Consider the following 16,990-nt stretch of genomic DNA (forward strand, 5'->3'; position numbering starts at 1 on the left):
CAGTGCTCCTGGCTAGTTCAGATTCCTCACCTAAGAAGCACCAAGGGTATGTGGAGACAAGAAAGGTCTCTAATGAAAAGAAATAATTTTAGCGTTAGTTATTTTGCTGTTCCTATTATCAAAGCATAGCTTTACCCTGAGTTAGATAACATTGTTTGTGACAGTTTGATTTTTAATCATTTTGCTTTGACCATATGGGCTGGAGGTGAAGGTGACAATCATCTCCATTCAACAATATTTAGATATAACCAGATCCATTTCTCAAAATACGCTGTTAATGAAAAGGTAGGATGCCCAGCGTTCTGTCAGAGTAACAGTCTTGGGAGAGCATTTGAGATCTACTTGCTGCTACAACTTGCTTGAAAATGTAGGGATTTTCCCATATCTCTACCAGTTTTTAATTGGAGTCAAATGCTATTCATTAGGAATTAGCAAGCAGAGACATGCTCCCTCCCCACCCTCCAATCTAAATAATTGTTACAGATGGTTGTACCCTAAGACACTTGTTTTGTATAGAATCAAGATTTCTTTGATAAGGCATGACATGTATTACTACTTCAGGTAGTAAAGGAGAGTGTGTTGCCTTAAACCTGGCTCTGGCCGGGACAGGGTTGATTTTGTAGCAGCCAGGAGAGGCATGGCCAAGACCCAGAGGTTATTCCATGCCACCTCAGGTCATTTTCCAAGAATGGGTAAGGGGGTCCCTTCCTGGCAGTGGTAAGCTATTGTTGGGCTCCCTTTGACGCAGGGGTAAGCACTTGCATGGGAATTGCTCACTTCCCTTGTACGCTTCTGTTATTAATGTTGTTGCTGTTGCTGTTCATTTTCTTATTTCACTGCTGTTTCTGGTAAATTGGTCTTATCTCAACCCATGATCTTCAATTTTTGTCACTCCAATTCTTCTCTTCAGCCCCAAGAGGAGAAGGGAGGAGTGAGCAAGTGGCACATGTTTTGGAGGAAACACTAAATGGGAGAATACCATTCCTAAACTGTGAAAACTGCTAAAATGTTTTGAGTCTTTGTCAAAAGTAGTCTTACTTTAAGGATTGGAATGTTGCATGATATTCTGTTTCATGGCTTTTAGAGATGTTTTCATAGTTTTGAAAAGGAAGTGCTGGGGAAGCTGATCTCACAGCCAAGTCTGATAAAGAAATGTATCTAGTAACCACAATTGTAGTTCTTGGTCTGAAAATGGTGTAAGTCATCAGTGGTAGTTCAAAATGGGATAATGAAACTAGATCGAAAGAATCTATAAAATTGCCTGTTGGCACTTATTTTTAAAAATACTTTAAAAAGTATTAAGTTTTGCCTTCTCCTGAGACTTGTTCTGATTGGGTAAGAGATATAATACAAAGATGAAAATATCATAGAATCATAGAATGGTTTGGTTTGGAAGGGGCCTTAAAGAACATCTTGTTTCAGTGCTCTGCCATGGGCAGGGACACCTTTCACTAGACCAGGCTGTTCAAAGCCCCATCCAATCTGGTCTTGAACACTTCCAGAGATGAGCCATCCACAGCTTCTCTGGGCAGCTTGTGCCAGTATGTCACCCCCACTCATAGTGAAGAATTTCTTCCTAGTACCTAATCTAAACATACTCTTGTTCAGTTTAAAGCCGTTTCCCCTCATCCTAGCACTACATGCCCTTATAAAAAGTCTCTCCAGCTCTCCTGTAGGACCTCTTTAAGCACTGGAAAGTGCTGTAATGTTTCCCCAGAGCTTTCTCTTTTCCAGGCTAGACCACCCCAATTCTCTCAGCCTGCCTTCATGGGAGAGGTGCTCCAGCCCCCTGATCATCTTCATGGCATCCTCTGCTGTTCCAACAGGTCCAAGTCCTTCCTGTGCTGAGGACCCCAGAGCTGGATGCAGCACTGCAGGTGGGATCTCACCAGAGTGGAGTTGAGGGCAGATCCCCTCCTTTACTCTGCTGCCCACACTGCTTTGTATTGTATCCTGCAGTCCAGGATACAATTGGCTCTCTGGGATGCAGGAGCACATTGCCAGATCATGTCCATCCTGCACCACCAGCATTTATTTTGGGGGTCTTGTTATGTGGCTTGTTTCCTGCAAGTACAGAACAGTTGCAGGTCAGTGGTAAGTGAACTGATTCTTCCTTTCAGCTCTAACACTTCCTCACAGTGGTAGAAGTGGAATATAGTTACAATATAGTAACTATAGTTAGGAATATAGTATTTAGGAGAACAAGATTGTTTCATACAGTGAACTACAAGTTTTACTGGCTTTGACTGGTTGTGTATTACCACTGTGATAAGAAGTGAAAAATCAAAAAATACCAACCCCACTCCTGCATTATTTAGTAGAACTTCCAGTAAGCCCTGTAACTGTTTTCCTGGAAGAGAAGGATCCATACAAACTCTTAAGGTCAGAAGAAACAAGTTTGCTGTGTGAGCTTTAAGCAGTAAAAACCTGCCTGTTGTTGTATAATTGTCTTGGGTGATGCAAGCTGGATCTGTGATTCAACAGCTGAATGATAACAAGCTAAGCATCTGCCAAAAAGTATAGTTTGTAACTGCAATCTGGCAGTCACCGATTTTGGTAATGAACAAATACATTACTTCAGTTCTGCAGGCTTTTCTTAAATATTTTTAATTTTCAGTGCAGCTTTTTCGAGGTGATAAAATCTTCTCTAAAAGCTAGTTTTGACAAATGATTCTAAAGAAATTTGCAGTGGTGGTCATTTAAATTAAAAAATAATACAAGCCAAACCACAGGCTTTTTCTTGAACTTGGCCCAAGGTTGATACCAGTTTTTGTAAAACCAGATCTGGAAAATTACATGGGAAGCCGATGGAGAGTGTTCATCATGTTGTGCAGTACTGGCTACCAATGCCCTTGCTGGTACTTGAGATGTAGAAAATAGAGCATAACATTTAATGTCAATAGCAATGTCAGAACTTTTGCAAGTAAATAAAAATTCTATCTTCAAAATATTGAAGGTTTTTATTTTTACGTGCAGCCAAAATTATTTTTTCTTTTGTTTGTGGCTTATTTATGGGAATATATAGGTGTGAAGAATGAACTCTTAGAAACAGAGTTGTTAAGCAACAGCTCTTGGAATGATTGATTTCTCAAGTGGTGGTTTCACTGATACCTTCTTAAAGTTGTCACTTCACTCAGTTGCCTTGTCTGCAAGAAGTCTTATTTAGTTTTCTCACCAGTTCTGAACCATGTTGTGATACACAGCACAGTCATTTACTCAAGTGCTTCACGGCTCTGTAAGTAAGAACAAGAACTCTGATTGCTTTGCTGAGTTCTAGCACAGAAAGGAGATCATTAATAGCTTAGAGGTTTGAAGATTACCTTTTATTGGAATTTAAGGTTATAGTTTTATGTTAAAACCATTGCAGTTAATCTAATCCAGAGAACTGCTTCCTCTCCAGCTGTTAATATTTTTGTCGAAAGAGCAAAAAGTGACTGACAGGTATTGTAGCTTATTTTCCAGTATACTTTATTTTACAATATTTTTCTCCATCGTAGTTGCTTCAAACTGTGGGGTTTTTAGTGTTTTAAGTCCATCTGTGTAAGTTTTATAGTGTGCTCATCTCAGCTGTTATTACCAAGCTTTCCTAGAAATAATCCTGAGGCAGGTAGGTAGTGTGTCTTTATCAACGGTAACACTCAAATTGTGTAGTAAGGTTGTACAAGAGGATTTTGAAAGATTCTTGAAAGGAAAAAATGGGATATAGTTAACTTAATCATCACTGAAACTTAGTAGGACTGTCAGCCATTTAATTTCTGTATCTACCTAGGATGCAGTGAGGGGAACAGGCATCTCAGGAATTCTTTCTGATGCCACTGCAGTGAACTGTTAAATAAAAAAAAAAAAAAGGATCAGCAAAAAAAAAGAAGGTTACCCACATTTACCTAACTAACCTGTTGCATATGCTTCAATACATGAACTTGAAAATGTTTTCATGGTGTGGATTACAAACCAAAAAATTGTGATATTACATGTGATAACATTGCCACTCATTTTGTAATTTTTCTACATATCCGGGGCAACAGGTATAGCATATCCAAGTAATTATTTCTGTTAGGGCAATATTGTATCTTTGGTTATTTTCAGAGGACTTGTTTAACTTTCATGGAGAAAAAAACCCTGAGCATAATGTAATCAATACTTCCTAAATTATTGGCAGGTGCTCTGCAAGACACAGTAATGAACTTCTCTGGAAAATCATCAGGGAATTACTTTTTCTGCCGTGTTGCAGCTCCTGAAGGAGTTGCACAGCTGGTGGAGCATATTGCCCGTCACCGTGCCAGACTTGGCATTTGGAAGGCTGCCAGATTGCTTTGTGCTGTTGTGCGAGTCATGGATCAGCAGTTTGCAACAGTATCAGGATAGTAAGCATTTTATTCTTTGCCCTCTGTAGGACCACACCAGTTAATACTGCCTTTATAAAGAGTCCAACCTATTTTCTGAACCTACCAGGTACTTGGGTTGTATTACCTGATTAGATTGATCTCCATGCTGCAGGAATCTGTAGAGAAGTTATGTTTTTGACATATTCTAGTAAAATTTGTCTTAATATCAATGTTTGGAGTCACTCTGCATAGCCTGCTTTTCATGTTTTATGTAATTTTATTATGCTTTAGTATTTCTTTCATAATCTCCCTGATTTTACTAATGCACAATATTGCAAAAGCAGTATAAAACTAGTCAACAGACTTTAAATCATTCGTGTATCTTTAAACCTCTTATGCTGATTAAAAGTGTTAAGGCTATTAGTATTTTTTATGTAACTAGGTCTAAATTTAGTTTCTGTTGCAGTCAAAAAACACTCTGATATTGCAAACCATGATCCTAATCTGCTTCCTTTTTGGAGTTGATGGTTACAGTTTTTCAGCACAGCTTTTGTGTTTCTGTGCACTAATGACTAGAATAGTTAACACTGTATTTATTGTAGAAATTCAGTGTGACTTTTCATTTTCTGATTTCTTTTCCAGGAGTGTCAAAATACTACTTTTGTTGTGTGGAATATGATTCTATTTACTTCTGGGCATTGTTTTTGTTGTTTTTTTTTGGTTTTTTTTTTTATTCTTGAATTTTTAAAAAGTGACTTTGAGTACCCCATAGGTTACTGCTCCATTGGTTGGAAGGACAGAACTTAATTAAGAAGTTAATATTTTTCCTTATGTAAAATTCTTCTAGCTCTGGTATGGAGAGGCAAAAAGAAAAATAAATGTTGAACTGGAAGAAGTTGGATAGCATGTATATAGTCCATACCTTCCAAGCTGAATAGCTGTAAAATGCCTGCATGACAGTCTCATCCTATAAAACTGCACATAATGTCCATTCTGTGTAGTCTGGTCTAACTGTTTGAATAACTTAACTATTAGGAAAAAGTAATGAAGTTGTGCCATCATATATTACTGATTTTATTTCCTGCAATATTGTAGACTGCCTTTGGCCAGTTACAATGTGTGGTCTTCATTTCACATGCACGAGTTTTATGTCATAGCTGACAACTTGATGCTAAAAGCCATCTCAAAAAAAAAGGAAGACTACTGGTGTGGAGGTTTTAGAATATCCAGTGCAGGAAATCATAGCTCTGTTCAAGGAGCCATTGGAAAGACTGAACAATTTGAAATAGCCTTGCTGCTATTTACAATTGAATATAATATTATATATTTACATATAAAAATGAGTGCCTTTAAGCTTGTGTATGGAAATAGGTAATTGACATTATTTAAACACAAAATTGAAGATTTTATTTCTAATGCATGTGTGCATGATCTCAAAACCAGCTAGAGACTGCATTGTGTGAGCCATACATACAGGTCATAAGAGTACAGCACTTGGGTGCTTCTGGTAATTTTACTCCTGCAGGACTGTTCCACTGATTGTTTTCTAAGAAGCAAATAGTTTCCAAATGATATAGTTATTTTTTTAATCTGTGAATGGAATTTTCCTTTGCTTACATGGGCTCTAACAGTGCTGAAGTGCTTCTGAAATAACTCATCTAGTCAGGGGGCAGTATGTTTTCTGCAAAGTTGAGGACTTCTTTGAGACTGGGAAAGGATATATCTGCCTTGGTATTCTTGGTTTGGAAATAAAGTACGGATGGTGTGAAGAAAGAAATTTAGGCAATGTGGAAGGAAGGAAGGAGAAATAAGCAAAACTGTGATGACTTTTCTAGGGAGATGGTGTTCTGTTTTGCTTGAGAGAGTTACAGATGTCTTGTCAATTATTCCCCACAGAATTAAGCATGAGTTTAAGCTTTGGAAAGTTTTAGTGGCTAATTTTTCAGCTTCTGCAAGCCTGTCACATCAGAAGATATAATGGTGTATGTTTTTTTCCAGAATGAGATTACATTAGGATTGTGCACAGCATCATAAAGAATTAAATTCATTGATCACACAGCAGAGTCTGCAGGTCTAGGTTTGATGGCTGCAAGCTGCTTATGAAGCAACTCAAAGTCCTGTGCTGGATGATTTATTTGATTCATACTTCAGGTTATGGCTAAGGGCAGGATTAGGGGCACCAGGTTACAAATGGAATTTTTGTGCAGTCTCATGGGGAGAAAAGCAGAAATGAGGCTTAGTATAAATGCATAAGAGCACTAAAGGCAAATCATGGGTATTCTTGGAAACTTCCACCTTATCAACTGATACTGGGTTGACACCAACAACAAGAAGTTACAAGACTTTATTTCTTGTCTTTTCATAAAGTTTTAATAAATGCAGCACTCCACTGTCACTGGTCAAAGTGTTGGTCTGCATGGCTTTAAATACACAGCTTTGTGTAACTTGTTGGACTAACTGATAGTTACTTCTGCTTTTTATTTCATTATATTGATTATACCACTTAATTATTCATTAGATAGTTCAATCATATGCAATGTAAGCGTATGAAATCAGACCTAGAGGGAGTTCTTATAGTCAGGCTGCTCAATACTGAAAAATCTTCATCGTGCTAAATGACTTCTCATTGTGATGTTGCCTTTTTTAAATTCCATGAGCTTTCTGAGTGTTTCAAACGGTGCTAATTTCCTAAGCATATACTGCTGTAAGCCTTGATTTCTGATTGCAAGTGCTCTGCCACGTCTTCTGTGTGTTGTGGCTCTAGATACAGGGAAGATGCAGGGAAATCTCTGAATAGGGTACTACACTTTGAAAGTCTACTGCCTGCTGATGTATGTACAAGTGTAAAATCTCCCTCCTAGCAGTGCCACAGTCTGCTTATTGTACAGAACCTTGGCTTCTTTTGTGTGATTGATGAAAACTGCTGAAATACAGCATCATTTACGTTATTTTGAAAATTGTCAAGTCAGCTGCTTTGTTTTGACTCCAAGGTTTCTTTTTCCGATTGTCTAGCAAATTTGTAGGCCTGGAGTTGGTAAGTAGCTTGTGTCTCTATGCAAGCAGCTGAAATTTAGTAGCAAGGCACCTCTAATATCTAGTCTGATTGGGCATCTATCTATGCTGATAAAATGGTGTGCTTTAGGGAAGACACAGGGAAAAGATGGAAGTGGGGAAAACAGGCAGATTCCTACTTGGCTGTCTAATTATATTCCCATGGCAAATACTTAAGAGTTACTTTCTGGATCATCAGCTTCAGCCTATTTGTGATGTTTAATACTCTGCTTTAGCATAACTGCCTCCTCTGGGCTTTTTTCTTTTAGTTGGATGGGTGGGAATGTTCTACTCCATGATCTGCTGTGGTGTGTGGATAGAAGAGCACTTACTCTTACACTAACACCAGGTATGTGATGTAGGTGAATAGAAGCCTAGAGCTCCCTTGCTGCTTATGGAAAGTGGAGGATGTGATCCGGAACATGAGAAGCTAAGACCTTCCCTTGGTATCATCTGGGCTTCTGCACCACGGCTCCAGTGGTCTCTGTGCATTTCTTCCTCTTAGGAGTCTCTGTTTATCCATGGATACAGTGGATGGATGGTTGTCTGAAATGCCCTTTGTTGTTTTATTTTTTAATTAGGGAGACTAAGCTCAAGAGAAGAGTACATTAAAGCAGCATCCTTGAATTTCTTGCTCTAGTTTACAGTTTCATACATTCTGAATCTTTCAGACACCTCATTGGTTCACTTGGGACACTCAGCAGCTGTGCTTTTTGTTTTTTTCTGTGAACTCTTTTAAGAAACAAACTCAATGCTTTGTTGTTTCTGCTTTTCTAGTCTTTTCAGCTTGTGCCAGTGGCAGTTCTGATATCAAGCCAAAATTAGCACGTAGAGACTTAGTAGCTCAGAAAGCTTGGGGGTTATCTTGTAACTCTTGTGGAGTACTGGCTGTTCATTGAGGGAGGACTTGCTGTTCTTTGGGGATGCATGGATGCCTGTATGAGGCAAGGCTGTCCTTAGTTTGTCCTTAGTTTGAAGTCAATAAATGGGATATTAGATAGGATAGAATAGAAATTGTCTGCCCCTGCATTGCTGTTTGTTCTTTAACTTTACTGTCTGATTAAGCTAATGCAGTTCATGGAATAACAATCTCCGTAATACAGTCACAAAATGTATAGAAGTTACAAAGACTGTCAGGCACTGTTTGAAGCATGAAGTTTTTTCCTTGGTTCTATTCTTCTGGGAATAAAAAACATGTCTAATTTTCCATGACTTTAGTGACATTTGATGGGCAGAACAGTATTTTCAGAATATAGTATTCCTGAAGATAATAATGCTGTTTTGAATTAAAATATGAAGGTGGTTCTAGATATTTTTGAGTGCTTTTCATCATATCCAGAAGCTGTAGAAATAACTAATTTTAGAATCCTCTTGGCTGGTTACTACTAGCTACATCATTAAAAGAACATGGTAGAACACATTGCAGTTCAGAGATGAAAAGTACATTTTCCTGCAATGGTCAGATGAAAGTAAGCAAAGAATTTTAGTGCAAACATTTTCTTTATGCCTGTCATGTGTTTGAAAATAATTATCATTATAAATGCAACTGCAAGTCGTTTTGATGGTTGAAAAACCACACCAAAAAAAAAAAGGCAAAGTTTGTGATACAAGCTGGCCAGAAATCAAAACTGGTATGGCTGGTATTAGTGAAACCAATCCTTTGTCTAGAGACCCAGCTCATGTGTCTAGGTCCTGTGTTTGTGTGATGTCTTGCTGCCACGTTCACCTGCCCAGTTCCAGGTTCTGTGCTTTAGAGCATGCAGCACCATCACGACCCAAAGTCTGCATTTGTGGCTGCAGGGCACATCTTGTGTCTCAGGGTGCTCTGAGGCTGGAGCTTTGAAGGCCAAAGGACATTGATGATGCAGTTCACTGTGGGCATTAAGGAAGCTTCTTTGGAAAAGCAGGATGTTTGTGTGTCTCTGGTCCAAATAAAGTCCCTTTTCAGGAAAGTACATTATTGGAAACAAGGAAACTTCCTTGTGAAATGGCATTGTGTTTGAAATTGCATTCTGTGTCTGAGAACAAGCTCATCCGTTTTAACCTTCAAGTAATTTAAAAAGTCTCGCTTCTGATATCCCACTTAAAAGGATAATTGATTTTTTTTCCTTTTTATCTCCCCTTTGTACAGTTATTTGAAACCTCCTGCAGAAAATGTTAATTTGTTTTCAGTATGTATATTTTTAAAACACGAGCTCCTTAGCAAGTTATGCAAGCCTTTGAAACAAAAGCTACTGTGAAAAGAAATCTGAATGAAAGAATTTGCATAGCAATAGCAGCTCAGTGTTGGTATATATGCTGAAACAAATGGAAATCTGCAGGGGGAAAAATACCCCAAATCTAGAACAGATAAACAAATCCAAAGTAAATCATGAGAGGATTTTCCACAATTTCATGTCAAAGACTGCTGAAGTATTAGTGCTGTTCTACTTTAATATTATTTCAATATTTTGAATTTTCTGGTGCTGTAAGAGCAAGGGTAGACTGAGATTGCTTTTCTTTTTTTTTTTTTTTTCCCCTAATAGTTTGTCTCTACCCTTCAAGCTGTGTGATGCAGAGCAGCTGGCGCTGCACAGCCGTGTGTGACTGTGGGCAGTGGGGCTGCCCTGCCTGGCACGGGGCCATCGCCTGCCCTGTACTGCTGCCAGCCACAATGGGCAGCCCCCGGCATGGGCAGCCCGTGGCCAGCAGTACTGATGCCTTTGAGCAGGAATGGCAGCTGTGAGGGGCCAGAGGCACCACGCTGAGAGGGGCCTGCTCTTGGAAGGTGACCCACACCAAAGGAGGGATCCTTTGAGGGATGGGGGCTGTGGGTGCCTCACATCAGGGTGGGGACCCATCTAAGTGGGCACAATGAGCTGGAAACATAAAGGCATGGAGTGGCAATGGGAAAACAGTAAGAAGGAAAGAGCAGGGCAGTGCCTCAGCAGGGCAGTGGGACAGGCTGACTGTAACTGGGCTGTGACCCATGAGAAGCTGAGATTAGAAAGGGGCAGGAGAGCTGTTCATGGGGTGTTCGTGCTTTCCCACCCACGCCCCAGCACTCAGATGGACAATCAGAAGTTGGTGTTAACTGGCAGTAAATTACACTAGGACAAAAATACCCAAGTTCCTGGGGTGTTCTGCCTGTGGGAGGCCTGTGACTGCCCACCCTGAGAGTGTCTCTGTGGGCCCGCTGATCCGGTGAGTGGATCCAGGCTGTGGAAACACCCAGTGCGGTCAGCCACTGGTGCTTTAGAGCAGTGTTACAGACTTCAGGAGCCATCCCATTTGCTATGACTGCCTTTGAAAGGGTTTCGCCAGTGTATGATTTTTCACCAGATAAGTGAATTACATGGAATGTGGAATTTCTTGGAACCAAAATGCTGTTGGGTTAGTCGTGGTGCTTGCAATATGGTTAGGCAGGCGGGAGCCAGCTAACGTCAAAGCAGCAGATAAACCTGTCATTTAGGAACAGGCACTAATGAAGTGTGAGCTGCAACCATATGTGGAACAAACATCTTCGTGGTGTCAGTCGTGACTTTCTTGTTGCTCTTGTTGAGCTGAGCACTGTGAGGCACTGTCTGCTCTGGAGGAGGCACATGGGGAGGGCCTGGCTGCATAAGCTGTTACAGCAAAGCACCGAAAGTCAGGGGTTAATGCTGAAGTTTGGGGCAACATGGGATTTCTGCTAGCATTGCAAGAGAATGATCTTTTTTTGTTTCAGCTGGTACTTACAGCCTCACACAAAGGAGTCCACTTGCATTTCTGTGTCACTAAGTTTTTATTACAGTGTGCCTTAACTGACTATTTACAGTGGTACTGCCTACCATGTTGTTAAATTTTGGAATATATTTATCTACAATCACTTGCATCTTTCAGCATACTGACGTTTCTTTTTGGTATTGTTGTACCCTTTGCAGCTGTGCCGCTTTTAAATGTGGTGGACAAGAGCCTAATAGTTTCCTGGGGTGGTGGATGAGGGAATATAGAGGTTAATGTGGGTTAGGAGATATTAATCTGGCTGCTGGACAGCCAGAGCCTGCCCCAGGGAGACTGCAAGGTGAGATGGTGCTGGCTCTTAGTGTCTCCCACACATCCATGGTCTGAACAGAATTTCTTCTTTGCCTTTTTTCAGATCAGAGCAGTCACATCAGTTCTAGCTGCCTGCTGAAGAAAGGGAATACTCCCTTCTGATCAGGGAAAGAAAAGAGGAGTAAAACTCACTGTCAGCCTATTGGCTTCTGCCTATGTTAGCATCTTAGCTAGGGGAGATAGAGCCAGCCTTTGTGGGCAAGGTAATACAGAAATTTAGATCATGTGATATGGTCACAATTCAGTGGTTTGGAATCCTGTGCTTAGGCTTGAGGTATTGTAAGTCTAGCAGAGTGTTGCTTATTATTTGTGAGCTACATGCTCTGATGAATTGCTTCATGAGAATCTGCAAATTATTTTTCTCTTGCTGCAGCTGATGTTCTAAACTAACCAGCCTGGGAGGCTGGATCCTCTGGCCAAATATTTACCCAGCTTTTTGGATGCATTTTTCCAGCATCTACTGGGATTTATGTTCTGTATTAAAATCCTGACTTGGGTTCCAGGTAACTACTTTTAAAACTCGTTGGCTGCTGTGATGGTCCACACTCTGTGAATACTGAAGTGGTCAGCTCTCAGTCACTGAGTGTGTCCCACCATGATGTTAAAGCTGAGTATGGTCAAGGTCTGAGTGAATGTTAGCCCCTGTGTTAAGCAACCTGGACAGCCAGGCTGCTGGCATGTGGTGGGTTGAATAAATAGAATTGGGTTGTATTGGCAGAAAGAGCCTGCTTGCTGCTGCATTTTATGTCAGCAGGATGGGGATGAAATGCATGTAAAATGGTTAATCTTGCTCTCATGGTCTGGAGATGTGTGTTTTTATCTTGGGATATAATCTTTTTGTAATGGCCTTGGGTTCATGGACACCTAAAGGTGGCTTTGAGTGCCAGATGGGCCAAGAAACATAGCTTGAACTGAGAAAAGAGCAGCATTAACTCTTTGGTAGGTTTTATCTACTCTGGTTATTTTCATTTTAATAAATGTACACAGACATGCTGGCAGCGCCAGAGTTCCCTTTAGGATATATACTAAATTCATTTGGATAAGAATGGGAGGAAGTAAGAGTTGGTGGTAGATTTGCATGTGCGCTTCACTGACTGACTTTCACTTAAGTAAAACATGAATAAGAAATGCTGTTATACAATATATGATTTTTAGGTACTCTTTATATCTTCCCAGCATATCAGGAGTTCAGGAATCTTCTGACCTACACCATTCTTATATTCACCTGACCTTGACTCAAGTGGTAAGTGAGGTAGAGGCACTCAGATGTTAGTGTAGGGGTATAGGAAAAAACTGGAAACATGAGCCTTTTCTCCAATAAATGGTTGTGTCAGGACTCACGTGGTAATAGTGATGTCACTTCAGTTATGTGTTGATGTGTGATATGTGAACCTTTTTTTCAGATGATCCTGAATTTTATCCTCAAGTGTAGGAGGTACTTGGAGAGAGCAAAAGAAGTCAGCTGGCCAGATTTTGCTCAGTTTTGCAATCAGAAGCTTTAGAAATAGAGGCAATAGAGGGGCATTGATATCAGAGCATTTTCTCAGTTGAAAGCAAACACTTGTCCTTTCACCCCTAAGGGGGTAAGGGGAATTGTTAAGGACAAAGAAATAATGAAAAATTGAAAAACAAGGCCACATGGTGTGCAGGGAGTGGACTTAATTTGCTGCACTGGGAAATCATCAAGAAAAGTCCCTTCTTTTGATTTGACTCACTCCAGACTGTCTTTCTCAAGTTGTCACTTGCCTCTGTGTGGTGGATTAAATGGTATCTGTTTCATGTTGCTGTAGAGGTATGCCTGAACATAGGAAGCAAAAGTTTTGGTTGATCACATTCTTTTCTTAGTACAAGGTTTCCAGGGGATCATCCAATAAAGACTGGAAAGTACTACTATTAGAAATAAATGCAGAGCCCTTGAAATCAAATAAAGCTCACATGTAATTATAAAACCCACACAGATGGAAAACCAAAGCCAATTAGCAAATGGTATCGTTTGCCTCTCTGGGATTTTTGCTTACTGTCTCCACTTTTATTAGTACCAACGATGACTGTAGGTTTGATTGTCAGTAATGCTACACTATTTTGCCTTAAGGAATAACATGCTGGATGTTCCCACGTGCCTGTTGTGGAGACACAAGTTTTACAAATCCTGGTGTGGGTTGACCAGCAGTTAAGCACCCACACAGCTGCTTGTTCACACCTCCTGCAGTGGGATGGGGGACAAAACAGGAAGAATAAAAGCAAGAAAATGCCTGGGTCAAGGTAAAGACAGTTCAGAAGTGAAGGAAGGAGGGGAAAGTGCTGCTCTGGCCATCTTTCATGATCAGAGCGATGTCCAGCCAGACTCTGAGCAATGGTTATGCTGGAAGATGTTCCATCCCCTACCCCAAGATTTTTATCTCTGAGCATGAAGATGCACAGTATGGAATATCCCTTCAGCTGGTTTGTGTCAGCTGTCCCGCCTCTGTTCCCTCCCAAATCCTTGCCCACCCCTGGAGTGACAAACAAGAAAGCTTTGATGTTGTGCAAGCGCTGCTCAGCAGTAGCCAAAACCACTGGGGTTTTAAGTAACACTGTTCTAGTCACAAACTCAGAACACAGCAGGGCATGGTCCCCTGTGAAGACAGTGAACTCCATTTCAGCCAGTGGCTGTATACCACATTTGGATACAGCCTTTCAAAATGAACAAGTCCTTTCTTAGTGAGATGAATGAGGTGCTGCAGGTCTGATGACTGATGAGGATATTTCTGGCTATCTGAAGCAAGGTAAAATAAGGATAAGTCTGCAAATGTGTGAAGTACCGAAATAAGAATCAAAGTTACGTAAACCTTTACCTAAACTTAGGTTAAAAAATTTCACTGATTTTTTTTTTTTTTTTTTTGTCTCCCTCAAATGTTTAACAATTTTGTGGAAATATCTTACAAATGGGCTTTAATCAAGTATCATGACAATTAATAGACCTGATATGTTTCCAGGAATAAACTCCAAAGAGAAGAGGGAAGAACTCTTTCTCTATTGCTTAAAAATTAGAGTTGAGTGGGAGAAGAAAGGAAAAAAGGAGGTGAGAGAAGGAAAAAACAACTTTCTGATTAAATCTTACTTAACTTTCTGAAAGCACGACAAAGTATCTAAGCAAATAGCAGAACAGAAAATCAGCTTGACTGAGGGATCTAATATGAGTTTTCATCCAAAGGTGGCACTAGCCTTTTGCTGTTGGAATTTTTGTTGTGAGCTGGGAAATGCAAATACCAAGAAGCCCTCAACTAATCCAACGCTTACCATTAATCCCAAACAAACCATCATTAGTATCTGGATTTATCCTGCTTAGTCCTTGCTGGATAGTGAATTATGTAACCTTTGTTTTATTAACATTTAATGGAAGCTTATTATCAGGTAGGTTACCTCTGGGATAAAAGGAAGGCAAAGAAATGTAAATTTTCTGCTATTCTTTTACTTGTTTTTTTGTTTGATGGATTTTTAAGGATTTCTTTAAGTAGTGAGTGGATACTTCATAAAGTCCATAAGTTCCATAAATAAACTAAGTCAAAACTCACCAAATGCATTGCTTGGCAAAAAAAAACCAGCTGTTAGAAAAATTACATTGCCCTATTCTACTTAACTATCAGATAATGTTGATAACATAATTTAGCTAGTCTTGGTATGAAAGAATTTGATGTGATGTTTCAACAAATGCCTATTGTGTCCTCATACCTTGTTGCAGACCAGTTTTAGTAGGTGTGGTATGAATAAGATGACAGAATTTCCACAGTGATGAAGCTCATAATGCTCAAGATCTTGGCCTACTTAGGAATTGGTGCTGGAGTTGTAAACAAAAGTTGATAGGTGAGCACTGCAGGGAGGGGGAAGGATTTTGAGGTTAAAAAAATATGAAGGCATCCAGTGCCATAGGATGTTAGGATTTTTACATGCTCATGATGCAGTATTGCAGTGGCTGGTAAGCAAGTGATTTTGGAGCCATTATCAGAGTTGCATCAGACTAAAGGCTGATATAAAAGGAGAGAAAAGTTTTGTAAGCCATGATGTAAATGTGTATGCTGAGCAGCAGACCTGCAGCAGATACTCTGTGATTTGAGCATGTCTAATGTGTGATGAGAGAATATGTTTAATTCTATTTACCAGATGTTTGCTTTCGATTTCTCTCTTATTTTTCCCAAATGATAATGGTTCATTATCAAATTGTAAACATTTTCTCAGTATTGATAAGACTCCAGAGATGGGAGTAGTCCCAGCAGTCAGTCTGAAGCATTATTTCGTGCCCAGTCTGAGATAGAAGCAGTAGTGGAGGCTCCGTGTTGGTACAGTGCTCTCACGAAAACCATCAGGACAGTCCTGATTGATGTCAAACCTCAGGAAGCTCACTGAATTTTCAAGTGCATTTTCAGCTGAGTCTGTGTCCTTCGAGCTTACACAGCAGTTCAGCTCCTGCAAAAGGCTGAAGGCTTTAATTGTTGGGACAAACTCCAGAAAGATGTTTTGCTGTGCATGTGAAGTGTTGCATCAAAGTTGTGCCTGCACTTGATTGCCACATCTGAGATTATCACTTGACACACTTTGATAATGAGTAAATGCCTTTCCAGAAGTGAGAGACAAATCAAAAGGAAATTTATTTTTTAAAACTCTTGAGAATATTTCTGTTTGGTTTTTTTGGGTTTTTTTGGTGGGTTTTTTTGTTTGCTTGTTTTTTGAGTGGGTTTTTTGGCTGTTTTATTTTTTTAATAAAACAAGCTAGTTCCACTCACGTGTGTTCACTCACTAATGGATGATATCTTTACTCTTGATGAAAGAGCACTGCAACTGTAGATAATCATTGCTAGTATTGAGTCAAGTTTACAGCCTCTGTCTTCTAGGAAAACTTACACTGAGGATAGTATAAAATTAGAGGAACTTCCATGTAATTTTGAAGGCAATGTTTGAAGTAAATAGAAGTAAAAATGTTCTGAGGACTATGTTTGCAACTTCCTTTTTGTTTTGCTACTGCAAAAAAATAAAATCTGTGATATTTGAAAGATCCAAAAATGTCTCCAGACATTTTTAAAATTTGGTCGAAAGAAAGCAACTCTATTGTTAGATTAGGTAATGTATTTTGAAAATATAAATATTTTCATAAATACTTTTTTTTTCAAATAACAGAATCTGATTTTGCCAACAAATTTTATCTCTGTTGTTATTAGACCATCATAGCTACAGCACTGTATTGTACTCATGAGAAAAACTTTGAATCATATAGAATTCTAATTAAGGTGTTTTGATGTATCTTCACAAAGTATGAGTTTAATCTCCCTGTTTCAAAAAAGAAGCATACTAGGATAATAAAATCACTGAATTACTGGGAAAAATCCCAACAATCTCATAAACTCACTAACACAACATTACATGAACTTTGTTGTGACTGTTGATACCTGCACATATCTGAGCATATTTGGGTATTCATTTAGATTGTTTTGAAAAGTTCTGAACAAAAAAATCAAGTTAGGTATTTGCCAGATCCAAGAATTGAATGTGTTTGATTTCAGCAAACG

Source organism: Onychostruthus taczanowskii, unplaced genomic scaffold (assembly GCF_017590055.1).
Source record: "Onychostruthus taczanowskii isolate IOZ18803 unplaced genomic scaffold, ASM1759005v1 scaffold1, whole genome shotgun sequence".
Taxonomy (NCBI): Eukaryota; Metazoa; Chordata; class Aves; order Passeriformes; family Passeridae; genus Onychostruthus; species Onychostruthus taczanowskii.